The 19,031-nt window shown below is 34.9% G+C and overlaps 1 non-coding gene across 1 annotated transcript; it reads left to right on the forward strand.

The window, feature by feature from the left end:
* Positions 1-425: 425 nt before the first annotated feature.
* Positions 426-622, forward strand: LOC145118212 (U2 spliceosomal RNA). Its single transcript, XR_013713177.1, has one exon. It is a non-coding gene; the product is annotated as a U2 spliceosomal RNA (small nuclear RNA).
* The last annotated feature ends 18,409 nt before the right edge of the window (positions 623-19,031 follow it).

The following is a 19,031-nucleotide window of genomic DNA, read 5'->3' on the forward strand; positions in this document are numbered from 1 at the left end:
GTGTTTAGTTATTAATTTACTTAATAGATATGTGATATAAAACTAAATGGACAAAAGAAAAGCATAGTAGGTACATGAGTGGAAGGAGTCATTCGTAATTGAGTAATTATCAACATGAAATGAATTTGTTTTGTTTGTTGGTGTTGAGTGAATTTAAACTACAGAAAAATAAGAAAAGAAAAGGCAATGCAATCATAAACACATATGCATATGCAGTAGTAGTCTAAGTTTGATCTGAATATATACAGAAAGTAAAGAAGCAAAAGAATAATATTTAAGTTGTTTTTGTTGTGAAGGAAGGAACCAGGAAGGGAGCTGGCAGTGAAAGTGAAAGAGTCTGCATCCCAATTCCCACATTGGGTGAATGAAGGAAGCAGGCAAGAGGGAGGCGAGTACAAAAGGGGAAGCCCACAGCTGTAAGAAGCATACCTTTCTCGGCCTTTTGGCTAAGATCAAGTGTAGTATCTGTTCTTATCAGTTTAATATCTGATATGTGGGCCATCGGCCCACTCGATATTAATCTTATTTTTTATGGGGGAAGGCCCGTTACAGTAGCTTGCTGCTGGGGTTCTTCATGCGTCGCCTTGGTCTTACACTACAGCCAAGGCCAGGCGCACCCCTCCAATACTCAGTTCAATGTTTAAAATTAGCTTAAAATAGGCTTAGAGATTTGAAAGTCTTTGCTGTCTGATGTTTTCATGTGAACGCACTCCCATAGTTCCAACCATGGACCTGGCTTTTTGTACTATAAGGACCTTTGAAGGGTTTCATTCATGTTAACAATATGGGAAGTTCCAAGAGACTCAAAAATCAGGAGGTTTTAATGACATATTTTCATCAGGAGATGAAACAGGACAAGGTACGGTTATTATGTATGACTCATCACTGTGACAAAATGGACAAACAATAAATGTTTTGAGGTAAAAATTTTAAAAAGTGGGTGTCCATTTGAATCGGAATAGTCGGCAATATGGGCCTGAAGAGCCAAGACTTGTAATCCTACCACTGTCGGAAGCGAGGAGTTGTCGCAGCTCTGTGAAGCCAGCCTAACGCATTGCCCCCTTCTCTAGGTTCCAAGAGACCCAAAAGCCTTCGCTCAAGCCACTTGAACCAGCTCTCGACTTCCACTGGAACGGGCAAGTCAAATTACACACCACCAGACCCAACCAAACTGGACCAAATCATAATCCAACCCACTTTGATACCCCCACTTGGGTTACAGGCAAACGTTACCAGGCCCGGTGACCAACTCTCTACAAGATAAATCTATAAAATCGTCTTGGAATCCTTCACACACCAATGTGGGAACACTCATCAATATATATACATAAACAAACTGCATTTTCTTATCTAAATTAACAGTTCAACCAACATATTGCAATTGGACTTCTCGTCATGTAAAACAAAACTATCTACGACGTTAACGACATTGAGGGATTTTCGTTCTTCGAAACCATCACATGGTTTTTTTTTTTCTAGTCCAACTTATCAAGAACTTGTATGACTATTAATGTGAAGAGATGACGACAAGGTCCCTCTTACTTCTAAAAGCTTCGGGAGAAGTCGTCTATGTTGCCCCACCAAAACATAACACCAACGCCAAATACAAGCTTCACCTCGCAATGTCGATTTACTTTATATGTAATCTGATTTATTGTTTATGTTATTGAAAATAATTATACTTCACACACCATACCTTTTATTTAAATAATACAAAATAGAACACAATTAATTATGAGAAACTTTGCACTTCAACTTATATAGAACATTTTTATATGTAAACATCTCGGAGGCACTCGTCGAGATATAGTATTTTCAAGTGTTAGATGGAAATGAAAGATGATTGCGGTTCAAAATGGTAAAGCACATACAATGTTAATTGTGCAACGTTTTGAAAAAAAATAGCGTTGACCTAACCTATAGCGTTTTGATGTGGTGGGGGAGGGGGGATTGTTAGCTGCATTCGAGGTGGATTCAGTGCGAAGGTCAACGAGAATCGTGTCGGATAATCCTAATGCATGCTTCCTCCAACGACCATTCCTGGTAACACGCAGGGTTGACAAAGATAGGTTAGAAAGCTATACCGGGGAGGGACCCCGGTATTACTCTCTGATGCCAAAGTTAGAAGTCATGTTCGATGATAAATTTTGGGTGGAGTCAATTTGCTTGAGATTACTTACCCTTTATGAACAGATGGAGCCTCGTTTTATAGTCATGACTAAAACCAGTCCAATGCCTCTCATCCCGAGTCTTGCCTTGGTCCTTAGGTTGCAACGGTGACACCCTTTTAAGTAAAATATGTTTGACCCCTTTTCCGTGTTTCCTAAGATGTTACTTTATAGGTTATGTTCAGAAAGTAGGATTATTCTTAGTGTACGTGGTCGGTATTCGTTGATAGGTTGAATACCGTTTTTGTGGTTTTTTACCGGGTTGTTTTTTTTGGCAGACCTAATATTGCTTGAGTTGGCTTGATATTACTTGGGTTGACGCCCATACCCCATTAGGTAAGATATGTAGATTGTCAATGGATGTTTGGAAAGAAAACGAAATCAAATGAGAAGGCTAATTTAAAGAAGTTTGGAAATTTGCCTTTCATGAATTCTATTAAAATTTTTCATGGGGATTTGGAAATGAAGGGTATGTGGAAGATATGTGAAAAATACGGTGTAGTGGTTGATGCTTCTATGGCTAAGAAGTTGTCAGGGAGTAACTTACTTTTGTCATATTCTTGCACATTGATAATCTATCTATATATCTATAATAATATATGCATATTTTCAAGCACAACATGCATTTGAACCACCCAAAACTCTTCCAATTTCAACCTAATATATCTAATATATTAGCTTAAATATATTATTAAATGTGAAATATGATCATATTAATGGTAGATTTTTTTGAATTATCAATATAATATACTTAATATGTTAAATCCAAAATATAAATAAAATAACATTTAAATATCATATCAAATCCAAAATATAAATAAAAAATTTGAATAAACTTAAAAATATTAAATTACTACTTTTTTAATTTATTTTAAATTTTCCAAATGTAAAACCTAAATTGACATGTCAATTTAACTAAAAGTATTTAAAATTATTATTTAAAATAATATTTTTTCCCTAATAAGTGACTTTTGATTAATTTACAATAATACTAGTTATAAATAACATAAAGTTTGACATTACATTACAAAGGTCAAAAAACTAATATCTAAATTAAATAATGACTTTTGATTAATTTACAATAATATTAGTTATAAATAACATAAAGTTATTTATGACATTACATTACAAAGGTCAAAAACTAATATCTAAATTAAATAATGATACTGCTCAAAAGCAACACTAAATCTAACTTCATAATTTATTTTGTTCAAAAATCAGTCGCGAGTAGCGGCAATTAATAAATATGATTTTATTAGATGTTTTAATATGATTTAAAATTGTCACAAATATGTTATAAAAATCAAGTGTAAGAAAATTTTGTTTCATTGTTACTATCAATAACATAATTATCTTTAACATGTATTTTCCAAACTTTTAACTATGTAATTTTATTTTGTGCAACGTGCGGATATTCAGCTAATAAATAATGTATGATTCAAAACTTTTGCACCAAATCAATTGGGATATTTTTTTTATTTCCTTGGTCCGCAATGTTTATAAGGAAATAGAAAACGAAGTCAACCCATACAGGTCAACCAAGACTACTAGTACATTTATATGGTAAGAAAACTCAAGTCGAGGAAGGGAATTCAAAATCTTTTGCCTCAATGTCGGTGGGGAGAAGGGGAGACATGTAGTCAACATGAACATATAATGATTTTTGGATCAAAATTATCTCTTAATTGTTCTTGACTTGTCATGTATGGTTATTGGTTATGTTCGAAATGTGAAACTCATTGAAAACTTATATAAGGTGTGGAGTGAAGAATGATTTAATATGATTAAAGTTAACTATATTGGTGGCATGTTGGTGTGAATTGAATTTAAGTCTCAAAATCCTTGCATTAAGTTCAAAAAATATGAAGAGTATATTGGTACTTTAAGGAGATGAGTTTGTTATCAAATAACTTTTTGGTTGATTAAAGGATGGCGTGACTTGAAATTGAGGACCTTCCTTTGTGTGCTTATACATCTGTTGCGTTCAAGAAAATTGCAAGTTCTTAGGGTGAAGCTATGTTTATTGATGGGGATAAAAAAGAAAGACACATTTAATGGACGATTGTGTGTAAAAACCAACATAAAATCACAAAAATAGCAGAGTGTGTTACGGTGGTAATTGAAGTGGTGAAGTATACAGTGTGCGTGAAATTGATTAGATGGTGTGTTCCAAACATTTAGAAGAATGTGGATGATATAAGTCTACAAGAAGAATACAATGACCCATTTGATGGTGAGGATGCGAGTGAAAATGAGGAGGATGTTTTTGTCGAGGTTGTTTAACCTACATATAAGCAAACACTAACAGTTTGGATAAAATTTATAGAGGTGGATCAAAACAAGTAGGAAAAAAAGGTATACATAAGAGGGATGCCATGTGTTTTGAGGATGATAATACTAATTCGGACTAGCAAATATTTTAGAAAGAGATGGTCATTCTGAAACACGTAACTACCAATAAGGAAGGATAAATAAAGTCAAATAATATCAATGAAGATGGAAGCTTATCTCAATCCATGTCGAAACCACAAGGATTTGATGGGGTCTATTTCATTATGTTGTTGTCGAGGGGTTCCAAAAGCAATCCACAATCGAGGAGCATGATTTTGTGTTGATAATTCATTGGATAAGCCGGTTAATTCATCCTTCTACTCAGCCACGTCCAGATTTATTTGAAATGGTGTAAATCATACATTCTTATATTATTGAGAGAAAACATGATGGATACATGAATATTATTTCTCTTTAAATGTTTGTGGATTAGGAGCACTTTTAAATGGAATAAATACATGAAGTTGTGTAAAAAGCATATTGTTATATTTTTGGGGATTCATAAACATGTATGGTCCCTTAGATCTTGTAAAATTAAAGATTATTTAAGGAAAGGGGTATTACTATGCATTTGGGATCCTTCGGTGGTTGTAAAGGACATAGTTACTTGTAAGGAATACATTATCATTATCGAGGTGGAGTGAGTGTTTCCTAAGTTATAATTCTTGATGATCAATGTGTACAATCCTCGTGATGAAAAGGGAAAGAAGGCACTTTGGGATCTTATCTGGTCTTTCTAGAATCTTGGTGTATATTTTAATATTATTGGAGACTTTAATGAAGTTAGAGACCCATTCGACAGGGTAGGTTTGGTTTTTTCTTAAGCTATGATAATTCATTTAATGATTTCATTCATAATACGGGTCACTTAATGTTTCTATGAGTGGGTATAATTTTACCCAAATTAGTGATAATGATGAAAAGTTAGCAAATTGAAAATATTTTTAGTGTTTGAGAATCCTGTAGATGTTTCGGGTTTTATATCAATGGCATTGGAGAGATCAATTTCAGATTATAGACCCGTTCTTTTCAAACATGTGGTGGCAGATTACATACCATTCCTTTCAAGTTGTATAATTCTTGGATGAAATGGGATGATTTTGACGATGTTGTTATAAATTCTTAGAATCATCCCTTATATTCGGTTAACACAAGCAAACAGGTGTTGTTTGAAAAAAAAAAATAAAGGGTTACCGACATAAAAACACATTAAAGTTTCAGTTTTGGTTTTAAACGATCATTTACCTTTTTTTTTGTACCCCTTAGACCATAAACTCGAAATTTTACCCGTCTAAAACACTATTTTGCTTAAAATTACCAATTTATCGGTCATGATTGTTGAATATACATTGACTTCTGATACTTAAATCCTCCCCTTCCACCACCGTGTCCACCCTTTTATTTTCCCCTTTCTCTCTTTTCTGCGGTAAAGGGCCCTAATTTCCTCTCACAATCTTCCATGGTTTGCATCAATCGAAAATCATCACCATCCACCTCTTCCCACTTCCACCGCCATTAAAAAGCATTCAAGTTTCCGATTTCATTTGATTATATGCTTGGATGATTTGCGATGGAATGTTCTCTCAAATCGATTTAGTGGGTTAAACTGATTGGTGTTGTAAAGTCGATGAAAACCACACACACACAGAGTGTATGTGTGTGTGTCCGTTTTTTCATCCTCTCAGTTTATCAATTCAAGAAATTATGTTACAATAATTTAAGAATTTACTTCTCCATTACCACACAAACTCAAAATCGATGAAACCCAACACACACATTGTATGTGTGTATTTCCGTTTTCATCCTCTCATTTACTCTCACCCTGTCGTTAAGAAAAGTTGAGATATTTAAGGAGCACATCTCCATTAAAAGAGGTAAAATACCCGCCGGCCATAATGTGAATGAATTACGAATGCGACTCTTCAAATTTCAAGAACCGTGACGATGTGCGTGGGGAGGGGGTGTGTTTGCCATTTCCTTCTGCTTATCTCTACATTTCCCTCCATCAGTTGATTACCAAGTCTTCAATGAAAGGAAATGGAAGAAAAAAAAACAGGGGGTTGGAGTGTAAAGACGATGAACAGGCTTCATATTTTTGTGTTCGGTAAAAATTGAAGAACATGGCAACTTCAGTTCCCCCTTTCTCTAAACATCATGTGTGGATAAAGAAAATAAGATGATACGCAGGTCAAAATCGATTTGCAGATGTAGCTTAAAGATCAAAGAACAAGGGCCAGATTTAGAATTAGAGGAGCAGAGAGGAGTAAAGAGTCAGTGCAATGGAGGAGAAGGGCGGCGTGAGGAAAAAGGGTGGCATGCAGAAGAAGAGGAGGCGGCGGCAGGAGGGTTGAAAAAGAAATATAGATTATGTAATACAAGTGGAATTGATTATAAGAAATAGATGATGAGCAGGTCAGAATCGATTTGCAGATGTAGCTTAAAGATCAAAGAACAAGGGCCAGATTTAGAATTAGAGGAGCAGAGAGGAGTAAAGAGTCATTGCAATGGAGGAGAAGGGCGGCGTGAGGAAAAAGGGTGGCGTGTAGAAGAAGAAGAGGAGGCGGCGACAGGAGGGTTGAAAAAAGAAATAGAGATTATGTAATACAAGTGGAATTGATTATAAGAGAGTCAAAGGTCAACGTCTACGTGACATAAAATATGCTATGTGATCTACGTTTTAGCTGAATTTATATGTTAACGCAGAACAAAAGGTGATCTTCCCCTTAATAACAGGTCAATTGTGAGTTTATACCTTTAAAAGGAACAAAAACTAGTTTAAGGACCTTTTAAAACCAAACACAAAACCTTGTTAGGTTTTTATCAAAATTTAGGGAAAAAAGACAAAAACAATGGAAAAGGATGGTGAAAAGAATTTGTTACAGGAAGACTTTGTGAGATTGATCAAGGATATTAGGGGTGAAGCCAGGATCTAAGAATAACAGGGCTGATGGTCTAACGTCCTAATAATATATTAAAATATAGTGTTATATCCCAATGAAAATATAGTCTAAAATTTTATAAGAGACATTAAATTGAAGAATTTCGAGAAATAACAAAAAATGAGGGGTGGTTTAAAGAAAATAACCAAGAAAAAATAGATTTCGGAAATTGACCAAATGATCCGCACAGCACCCTCTGTGGATCGATTAAAGCTTCTACGGATCCCTCGCAGCTCTGCGGAATTGCGTGGAATCGAGTTTTATGCGGAATTACAGGGATAAATTTGTAAATTCACAAAAAATACCCCTTTACGTTACACAACTCCGCATAAGGAGGCTAGGGCAGTCGATTCGCGAAGGAACTAGTGCGGTCTCCGATTCCTGGACGTCGAACTGAAAATGTCGGAGCGATCTCGATTCCTGGAGCAGCTGCACTCCGATGTGTTATCCGATGGATATGGAACTCAAGTAATAATTCAATTTTTTTTCCTAATCTTTGTATAAACTCGGAAGTAGAAACTGATTATATGAATTTGAAATTGATAGGTTAAATGTTACATATAAACATGTATGTTTGTTAGGGTGTTAGGACTGGAATCGAAGAAATAAGAAATCAATTTTTCCACTGGTTTTCGTCAAGAACAGATCCACAGAGACCCTCTGCTCAAGAACAGATCCGCAGAGGAGCCCTCTGCGGAACGATAAACCCCACTGCAGAATCTTTTTTTTTTATTTTCTATAATTATTATCTCTTAAAATGGATTATTATCTCTTAAAATGGACCATTGAATATTGAGATCATTTTATGTTGATTATATGTAAATTAATATTAAAATCGATTTCCAATTATTTCTATAATTTAAAAAAAACATTGAAAATTTCTATAATTATTATTAAAATGGACCATTTATGTAAAATTTATAATATATATGAGACCATTTCTGTAAAAATTATGTAAATTTGTTATAAAAAGGGACAGTTTATTTTGAAAGATAATTATTCACGTAGACCATTGTATAAAAAGTTATAGAATAAAAACATTATTTTTGTTGCATAAAATTGCTAAAAAACAATATATAAGTACAATGTTATAAAAATAAAAGTACAATGCTATTTAAAGTTACTTTTCAGTATAATTTTTGAAATTTTTGCATATATGTTTAATCTTTTGCAACATAGTTTGAGTGGATGGGCTGCATAATGTACTTTTAAAGGGGCGTTGGGGACTGTGTTGAAAAAGTACATCACAAAACTAAATAGTAGGCGGGTTGAATTATTTCGAGAGACAGCTTTTGGGATCTTCATTGGTATGCCAATCCCGAATGGTGACCCGATGCTCTCTTACTTGATGATGTTGCATGAGGTTCGTGATGTAGAGGTAGCCACGGCTGGGAGGTTTCAGTTCGAGTTACAAGACAGGGTGGTTGAATATGGTGAAACGGAATTTTGTTTGATTGGCGGTTTGAGATTTGGACCGTATGTTTATATAATAAATACAAAAGTCAGCACAAGTTCAACATTAAGGAATCGTTGTTCCCCAATGCGAGAGATGAAGATTTACGACCGAAAGATTTAGAAGACTGCATAAAAGGGCTTGCATTCTCGACGTGTAGCGATAAGGATGTGGTAATGGTTATGCAAATGATGTTTTTGTTGAGAGGTCTCATAGGACGAGACAACAATACGTGCATTCCGCCGGCAGTGTATGAGCTAGCTGATAGTCAATATAATTGGAACATGTATTAAATTTATTATTTATTATTTATTTATAAATACTTGATGATTTATATTAATTATAATGAGTACGACAGGTTTGCATGGGGTACGTATTTGTGGAGGTATAGTGAAACACAATTACAATTATGGTTTGGTAAAATCTATAGATATTTAGGAGATAATGAGAGTGTGGGTTACGCGAAGAGGATGAAGTATACGGTGACCGGTTTTCAGCTTCCGTTTAAGGTTAGTTTTAGGTGTAATTACTTATATTTTTTAAGTGCTTATAAGTTTGGACAAAGCATAATTTTTTCTCGTAATACTAGGTATGGATTTTGAAGACATTTCCAGAATCTTTGAGGTTTGCGCATCAGACAGAAAATGAAATTCCAAGAATGAGGGCATGGAGAATAAAAACACAATTATCTCTCGAGCAATGTTTACGTATATTAGACGTTTCAGTGGTATAGTTATACATTCCTTATATTAATTATACATGTTTAAAAATTACAACAATTTCATATACTCAATTTTAATTTTTTAATTTTGCAGGAAAATAACATCCCACGTGTTTTTGAACCAACGCCTGTTGAGATCAATTTGCAATTCTTAATGCGTTATGTAAGTTGGACTCTAGACAAAGTGTAGTCGCCACCGCAACAACATAGTCCTCCTAAGGAGCGGTCTCCATCACCGCAACAACAATGTCTTCCTAAGCAGCGGTCTCCATCACCTCACCTGTCTCAGTTTCAGGGAGCAGACTACACCTCAGGCTCTCATTTTTGGGGAGCAGATTACACCTCAGCCTCTCATTTTCAGGAAACATACCACAAACCTCCGGAAGACAGTAAAATAGACAAGTTATTTGGCATTGTTACTCAATTGAAAACCACAATCGAGCACTTTGGGAAGAGAATGGATAAATGGGAAAAAGATAAATAATTTGGTGTGAACGATATGGAAAATGTGGATGCGGGGGAAGCACTTTATCATGGTTTGGATCCCGAGTCGGGCCATACGTATGTGCAGACGCCACCGCCTTTTGTTGAAGTTGAAGATAACACGGTTACGCCGTTAAAAGGGCAGTTAAAAATGAAATCAAAATTTTGTAGGGAGCCTTACACACAGGTATAAAATTAAGTAATTTCTATTTATATAGTATATAATCGTTCCAAATTAATTAACATATTCATTTTGTAGGTTCTGTCGACGGAACCATTGAAGAACAGAAAAGGGAAAAAAACGCAGAAGTTCAATAATGTAGAAAAAAGACCATTACTATTGGACGGTTATCTCGATAGTGATAATGAATTTTGGAAATTGTGGGGAAAGAAGATGGGAGTGATATTTTTGGAGCTTAAACTTTTAAAAGGTATTGATATGAATTGGGAATTTTGGTCAAGTTTACTTGGTATTGGCTCTCGATACTTGCTCTCTAAGGCACCACACATCCCTTATTTTATATTACAAAAGTGTTGGATAATTAATTGTACGAAATGAAATGTTTTTTTTCTAACACGCATTATTTGGTTATCTGGACGTCCCTACTCAAGGAAATAAAGTCGTCGGCTGGTAGGTGGACGATTATTAATCCTGAAGGCACGACTTTGGAACCTGGGAAACAACATTATTTGAGGCGTGTAGCAGCCAGGATGGTTGATGGACCACATTGGAAGGATATTGATCGGGTTAGTATATTTATTTATATATATATCATATAATATTAAATTTGTATATATCTAATAACTTATCATTTTTTTGAAGGTTTTAATTCCCATCAACATACCGCACCTGCATTGGTATTTGGCTGATTTGGATCTCCTTACATGGAAAATGAGCATATATGATTCAGCCGAATGGTGTGGTTTTTTTAAAACATATGCGGGTGACGGTAGTTTCAAATTGTTGGGAGATAGTATATTAAGTGAACTAGACCACATATCATATTGGGCCCATTTTCCCAATAGACATAAACCTACTAAGATGGAATTTGTTAAAGCTAAACATGTGACGCAGCAGGAAAAAGTAAAAGAATGAGAAAAACGAGATTGTGGAGTTTATGTGTGCATGTTCATGGAAATGCTTACATCGGGTGTACCAGTGGAGACACATCAGTCCCCTAGAGATACGGAATTTAGTTACCGTAATAGGATGTCAAAAATTATTTGGAATAGTAGACTTTGATTGTATTATGATTATTGATTTAAGAATATTTTCTTATGTTTTGATTGTGTTATTTGGAATAGTAGACTAGTATAGTAGAGTTTTGATTAAGTTAAAATACAAGATAATACATATAACAAAACAAACGTACAACAACAGCTACATTAAGGCTAATTACCAATTGTCATTGGGATTTTACAAAAGATACAAAATGCAGCACATTACCACTTTAGGCTGACTTTAAAAAGATACAAAAAAAACTTCACATCCCAATACATACACCTTACACTAACAGCTACATCAAAAGCTTCACATCCAACACTAATTAGCTAACTTAAAACAAAACAAACATACCCAACAAGTAGAACAACTACCAACATCTTGTACATACGTATGCTCTTATTGGAATCACACATCCCCTTCTCCATGCTTGCTACTAGACTCTTCTCCTTACTCAGGAGAAACTCCAACTCAACATTCTTAGTCCTCAAGTTTTTTATGACACCAAGATCCTCTTTGGAATCCAACTGCTGCTTCATGGAATATATGAGGTTTTTGTAGTAACTATCTTCCAGTGCAACATCTTTCCATTCAAAGTAATCACATTTCCTCAGTCTTGTCTGTATGGAACCCACATGAATAAAACATCAAAACATAATCACTAATCACCAAATGCTATTTAAGAAGCCCTAAAAAATCTTGCATTAACAAATCAAACTAGATCGAAGCTTACCAAGTTGTTGTTGGAGTTCCAAAAACGTCTGCCGGGGTTAGTGAGCTTCCAGCATGTCTGATCCTTAGCTGGAACATCTCAATCATAGTTGTTAACATCGTCTTTAACAAACACACGAGCAACTTGGAGGCGATTTCTTGCATTAGGCGAGCTCGTAGACATTGTGTTGAAGAATCGAACAAGCTGATTATATAAAGGAGGGTGTTTGCTTCGACTTTTCACGAAGGGGTTAGAAAGAAATGAATGAGGTACAAATCGGGATTTTAATTAATAGCATAATTGGGAAGATAACACGTCAGGTGCCACGTTGGAAGTCCAAGTAAGGGGTTTTTGACACATCACTTAGCCACGTAAGAAGGAAACCGGTAGTGTACACCTCTGCAGATCAGTTATAGAACTGTTTTCTGTGGATCAGTGTACAGCTCTGCATAACTGTTACGGAATACGCAAAATTGTTTTCTGCAGATCAGTATACACCTCTGCGAATCTGTGTACGCCTATGCGGATCAGTGTACACCTCTACAGATCAGTTATAGAAGTTATAGACGTATTTAAGTGGTTTTTTGTGAGTTTGTGAGTTTCAATTACCAGTAGAAGTTGTTTTTTCATTGTGTTTGTGGAGAGTGATTTGTAAAATGAGTTTTATTATCTTGTGTACGGGAGGTTGTGGCAGTTAGTTAATGGAGATGAGGTTTATGTTATAAATAATGTGAAAAACTATGGTTTAAAACTTCCTCCTAACATTGACCACGAAATGTTATTACAAATGGTGAGAAGTAAGGCAGGTGTGTTAAATAGTCACATATGTTTGTCTTTTAAACACCCGGAGTTAGGGTATGTCATGGAGCTTGGAGATGAAACTGATGTATTTCAATTGAGACATGTAATGTCTAAATCAAAGAAGGCGGTGCATTTGTATTTAACGGTGGTAGGTGAAAAAGCTGAAGAGCAAGCAGTGGTTATCAACCAGTTTAATCCAACAAAAACTAATAGAGGTCGTAGAGAAAGCCAATGTGATGGAAACCGTTCAAGGGGAAGAGGAAATGAAGTGTCAGTGGGTGATGAAAAAAAAAGTTTCGATTACTGATAAATTTGTATCTGATAATGTTACTTTTGTATCAGATAATGATAAAGAAGCAAAAGTGGGCATGACTGAATTACAACGTCAAAATTTGTTCGAGCTTGGAGAAGTTCCTGAAATTCATGATCGAAGATGTGAAGAAAAATCAAATGAAGGGTGGTCGGATGATGAGTACACGTAAAGAAAAAACTGCTTTAATCCATGGTATTGTATTCCTTCTATTCCTGATTGTCCAGAACCTATTCTTGAACCTGGACCATTTCATAGTTTAGGTCAGAATGATAAATTAATTGTCAATCAAACCTATAACACCAAAAAAGAGATAACATTTTCTGTTAAATTCAAAGCCGTTAGAGAAAAGTTTCAGATAAAGGTTGAAAATTCTTCAAAATCTCGGTACCAGGTTGTTTGTATGCAAGAAAACTGTCATTGGCGTTTATACGCATCTCTTATTAAAGGAACAGAAATGTTTGAAATTAAGACGTTTAATGATGAGCATACATGTTCTTCATTGCTTATACACCCAACTCATAGGCAAGCAAATAGCAAAGTTGTGGGAACCATAATACATAACATTATGGGTCAAGGAAGTTTGAGAGTTTGGAAGCCTAATGCTATAATTAGAGATATGAATGCTTTGCTACAAATAAATATGAGTTATTCACAAGCGTGGCATGCTAGAGAATTTGCTCTGGGATTGATGATGGGGACCCCCGAAGAATGTTTCTCCAAACTTCCAGTTTATTTTCACAATCTGAAGAAACATAATCCTGGTACTGTGGCGTACATAAAAACTGATTCGGAGGATCGTTTTGAGTATTGCTTTTTCGCTATTGGATGCGCAGTAATATATTTTTAAATATGTTTGTTATTTTCTTAAATGTTTATAAACAAATTATATTGTTGATATATTAATGGTTTTTATATTGTTGTTGCAGATACGTGCTTTCAGAGAGTGTTGTAGAAAAGTTATTATTATGGATGATGCTCATTTGAAGGGAAAGTACAAAGGCACCATATTGCATGCAGTAGCCATGGATGGAAACAATCAGATCTTGCCTATTGGGTATGGAATTTGCCAAAAAGAGACTACGGATTCTTGGACATGGTTTCTTGAAAAACTACATGAATGCATTGGTGATGTGGAAGGTCTGACAATGGTCACAGATAGAGCACCCACAATTGCTGTAAGTATTCAAAATGTTTTTCCAAATGCTCAACATGGATTGTGTGGTTTTCATCTAATAGGAAACATAGTCCACACCTTTGGAAAAAACAAAAAAACAACAATTTTGTTTTGGAAGCTGGTAAGAGCTTACAAAACCAATGAGTTTGAATTTTATTGGGGGAGACTTTGTAATATAAGAGATGATGTAGCGACATATCTCAGTCAAATTCCACTTGAGAAATGGACCAGAGCGTATTGCCCTACCACAAGGTATGATTATATGACCTCAAATAGTGTGCAGTCCATGGATGTTGTATCAAATAAAGCAAGGAAGTTGCCTATATTACCACTTCTTGAGTTCTTTCGCGCACTTATGCAGAAATTGTTTTACAAACAGCGGATAGCTGCAGGTATGATTATGTTTAATTTTAAATTATATGATAAGTGTCATATATATTAATATATGTTTGTTTTAACAGAAAAAGTACAACAATACTTACAAAGTGGGCTGAAGATATGGTTAAAAAAATAAAGAGGAGATTCAAGGATGGTCGGTATCCGGTGTTGACAATACAACATATCAAGTGCATGACTTCAAAAGTGGTGTCACAATGAATTTGAGGGAAAAGACTTGTTCTTGCAGATATTGGCAACTAACTGGTTTGCCATGTGGTCATGTGATAATGGTTTTAATGCACTTGAAAAGTGATCATTGTGGGCATATGGCTATAGATGCTTATAAAATTGAAACATATCGAAGAACGTACGAGCATGCCGTATACCCTCTTTCAGAACTTAGTGATTGGGAGGTTCTGGATGACCTTATGGTTTTTAACCCTCCTATGATGGAAATACGTCAAGCCGGTAGACCAAAAAACACCAATTGTATTCCCTCTCAAGGTGAGGAACCATAAATAAGAAGGTGTAGTAGATGTCATAGCACAACTAATAATGCAAGGACGTGTAAGTAAATCGTTCCAAAGAACCAAAGTAAAAGTAAAAAATGTATTGGGGCATCATGGAGTGGGACAAAAGCGACAAAAGAGGAACCGACGCAAGCGACCGAAAACCAATGGCAACATGAGCCAGAGAACCAATGGACGCAACATACCGAACAATAATGGCAGCAACAACCAGACAACCAATGGACACAACAGACCGAACATCAATGGCAGCAACAGCCACATAACCAATGGACGTAAGGGACCGAATACCAACCGCAGGAAGAGCCACAGAACCAATGGCAGGGTTGCATCGAGTACCAATGGCAGCAAGAGTCAGATAACCAATGGACGCAAGTGACAGTCAACTTAGGGACACAAGCAACAGAAAACCCATGGACGGAATACGAGAACAGATCAAAGTTTCCGTGGTTCGATTTGAATGAATGAAGTTTATTTCAACGTATGTTTATTATGAAGGTTGTATGTTTATGTTTTCTAAAGTATGTTTTGTAACCTACTTAAAGTATGTTTATTATTCAGAATACCGGTGTGTGTAATTTTATAAAAAAACATGGAATATTTGTATAATTTTAATTATGTTATTTATATGCACCGGTTTGTATTACGTTATTTATATGTATTTGGTTTGTATTAGGTTATTAACGAAACCAGTTGAGTTAACTTCTACTTTATTTCATAGAACATAAAATACAAAACAGTACAAATACATGGAAAACATACATCAGTAACAAACGTATTATATAAAACATTTCATTATTTTTAACCTTTTTTGTAAATTTTTTTACATAATAATCACATAAGGTATTGGTGTATTTAAAAAAAATTAATATTAATAAACGAAAATGAACGCAAAAAAAAAAACGAAAAAACGACAAAAAAATTTAAAAAATGAAAAAACCCAAGTTCCGCAGAGCTGTAGAGGGATCCACAGAAGCTTTAATCGATCCGCAGAGGGTGCTCTGCAGATCCTTTGGTCAATTTCCGAAATCTGTTTTTTCTTGGTTATTTTCTTTAAACCACCCCTCATTTTTTGTTATTTCTCGAAAATCTTCCATTAAATTTATGGCTTTTTTATTATGATTGCCTTATGATTAAAAAAATCCAATTTACCAATCATAATAATATAATAATTAAATATTACAAAAGTTGTTAAGAATACAATTAAATTTAAAATATATCTTATCTTATTAATAAAATTTTGAAAGAAGCATTGTAACTCAAAGCTTTTATCATCATTTTCTTTTAACTGTGAATCGGTATTAATCGTATTGGATATAAGTATTCACGTCATATTATTTTAAGCTTATTAAAACATAAGGGGGTCAATGGGCTTTTCTCACAACCTATATGGACTTGTTATATAATTTATAATTCCATGGGTACATTCAATTAAAATGGTTGGAGGGGGCGCTGCATCCGGCAGCCCCCCCACGAACTCCGCCCCTGAAGGAGATGCCACTCCAAGAGTCACGGGGACCGTTTGAATATTTTGAGAAAAATTCATGATTATGAGAAAATGAAAACTTTAGATGTTATTCAAAAAGCTAAGATTTAATAGAGCATTGAAAGGGAGGGAAACACAAAGTACGTTAATCGTATTCTTAATTGAAAGACCATGCAACTTGTTATTTGTGGCATAAAAACAGTTTGTGATTACCAGGAGGATCCGCAAATTGGTGAGAAGTTTTTTTTTTCGTAATAAATTAAATTCAGCAGGTCCGAAGGTGGGAGAGTTCAAAAACGTAGCACACAGTGTACACTCTTGCTTCAAATCAAGACAATTGTTTGGAAGTTCCGTGCACGATTAAGGAAATTAAAAGTGTTGTTTATTCATGTAGAGGGGATAGAGTTCCGGGCCTGGATGGTTTTTCCTTTAGGTTTGTAAAAAAAATCATGGGATTTACTGAAAAATGATATTTTTGATGGTGTCACAGAATTCCTTCTTTCGGCTAATATTCCCCATTGTTGTAGTAGTTCTTTCTTCACTCTAATTCCAAAGGTGAGGAGCTCATTAATAGTAATACATTATCCACCAATTAGTTTTAGTGGGTTAAAATAAAAAATCATTGCTAAGTGGTTGGCTAATTGATGATTTAAGATGAAATCATTCAAAGGTAAAAGTTGATGAACGAGGATGTTTGAAGTACATTGCTACTTCAGATTTTCGGCGAAGATAAGTGTTGTGCCTATTTGGGCGTTGACGTTATCTGAGACTCAAGTTTATTTCACGATTATAAGTTAAATAGATTTTTTCCAATAAGTGGAACTTAAAGTATGCGTCTTGTACCTATTTAAACTCCTCTTATGATGTCTTATATTTATAACTATGTGGCCGTAGGGATATAAAGGTAAAGTAATTAACAACCTCATATGTGAAATTAAGTCTGACCTGGGTAATACTAATATGAGATAAAAGCAATGTTAGGGGAACAAGTTATGAGTAAGAGGAATTCTTATGATGACGTAAGCACTTAAGATCTGCCCTATTGTTTATTAAAGAACAAGATATAGATAGAATGAGAGGAGAAGATTGAACTAATGGATGACATTTGGAGTTTGAAGCAAAGGGGGTTGATAGTAGTCAAGTTATTTCATGAATTACTACATCCCAGCAATCGGTTGAGTTACTCTTTTATTTTAGAAGCTTGTTTTGAGTTTCGAGTTCCATTAATGGAGACCCGACTCTTGATATCCACTACCTGAAAGTTGAAATGGACGACTTAAATGATGCTGTGAGGCTGTTAGAACATGGATTATAGCACCTTATGTACATTCAATTGAGAAATAAACATCACAGATGGTAAAACAAGAGCGAAATATGGATTTTTCCTTTGCATCCATTAACTAAATTCGAATATAATGTTATTATTGAGCATTTTTTTTATTCTAAATATATTTGTTCAGTAAAAGTCATCCCCATAAATGTTAGAATCAAATTGGAAGTGATTGTAAGATGTTAGGAGGTGAAGATAGTGTGATACCAGCAATGACCAAATAGCAAGCCGATGAGAAGAGAAGGACATGTTGGTTGAAAAAGCGGATAGTATCTTGGAAAGGAATAGTGAACACTTACGGGAAGCATAATGTAAGGTTGAATGTTACCTGGTAACGGGACGACATAACGAAGAAACGGTTGCCCGGAAAATAATTTTTGTCAGGTATTTAAACGAGTAAGAAATGTGTTGGATATGATTATAAAATTATATGGTTTCAAGATATAATATGATTTTTATGAGCAAAACAAGTGAAAAGGATTATGTAGATTAAAAACACGTATTTTGATAGGATGGATTTTAACAAGTTGGACTTATCTGATTAGTTTGAGTCTGCCCATTAGTTATTGTGTTTAGTTATTAATTTACTTAATAGATATGTGATATAAAACTAAATGGACAAAAGAAAAGCATAGTAGGTACATGAGTGGAAGGAGTCATTCGTAATTGAGTAATTATCAACATGAAATGAATTTGTTTTGTTTGTTGGTGTTGAGTGAATTTAAACTACAGAAAAATAAGAAAAGAAAAGGCAATGCAATCATAAACACATATGCATATGCAGTAGTAGTCTAAGTTTGATCTGAATATATACAGAAAGTAAAGAAGCAAAAGAATAATATTTAAGTTGTTTTTGTTGTGAAGGAAGGAACCAGGAAGGGAGCTGGCAGTGAAAGTGAAAGAGTCTGCATCCCAATTCCCACATTGGGTGAATGAAGGAAGCAGGCAAGAGGGAGGCGAGTACAAAAGGGGAAGCCCACAGCTGTAAGAAGC

This window comes from Lactuca virosa, chromosome 5, assembly GCF_052849685.1.
Source record: "Lactuca virosa cultivar CGN04683 chromosome 5, Lactuca_virosa_CGN04683_v6, whole genome shotgun sequence".
In the NCBI taxonomy this organism is placed as follows: domain Eukaryota; kingdom Viridiplantae; phylum Streptophyta; class Magnoliopsida; order Asterales; family Asteraceae; genus Lactuca; species Lactuca virosa.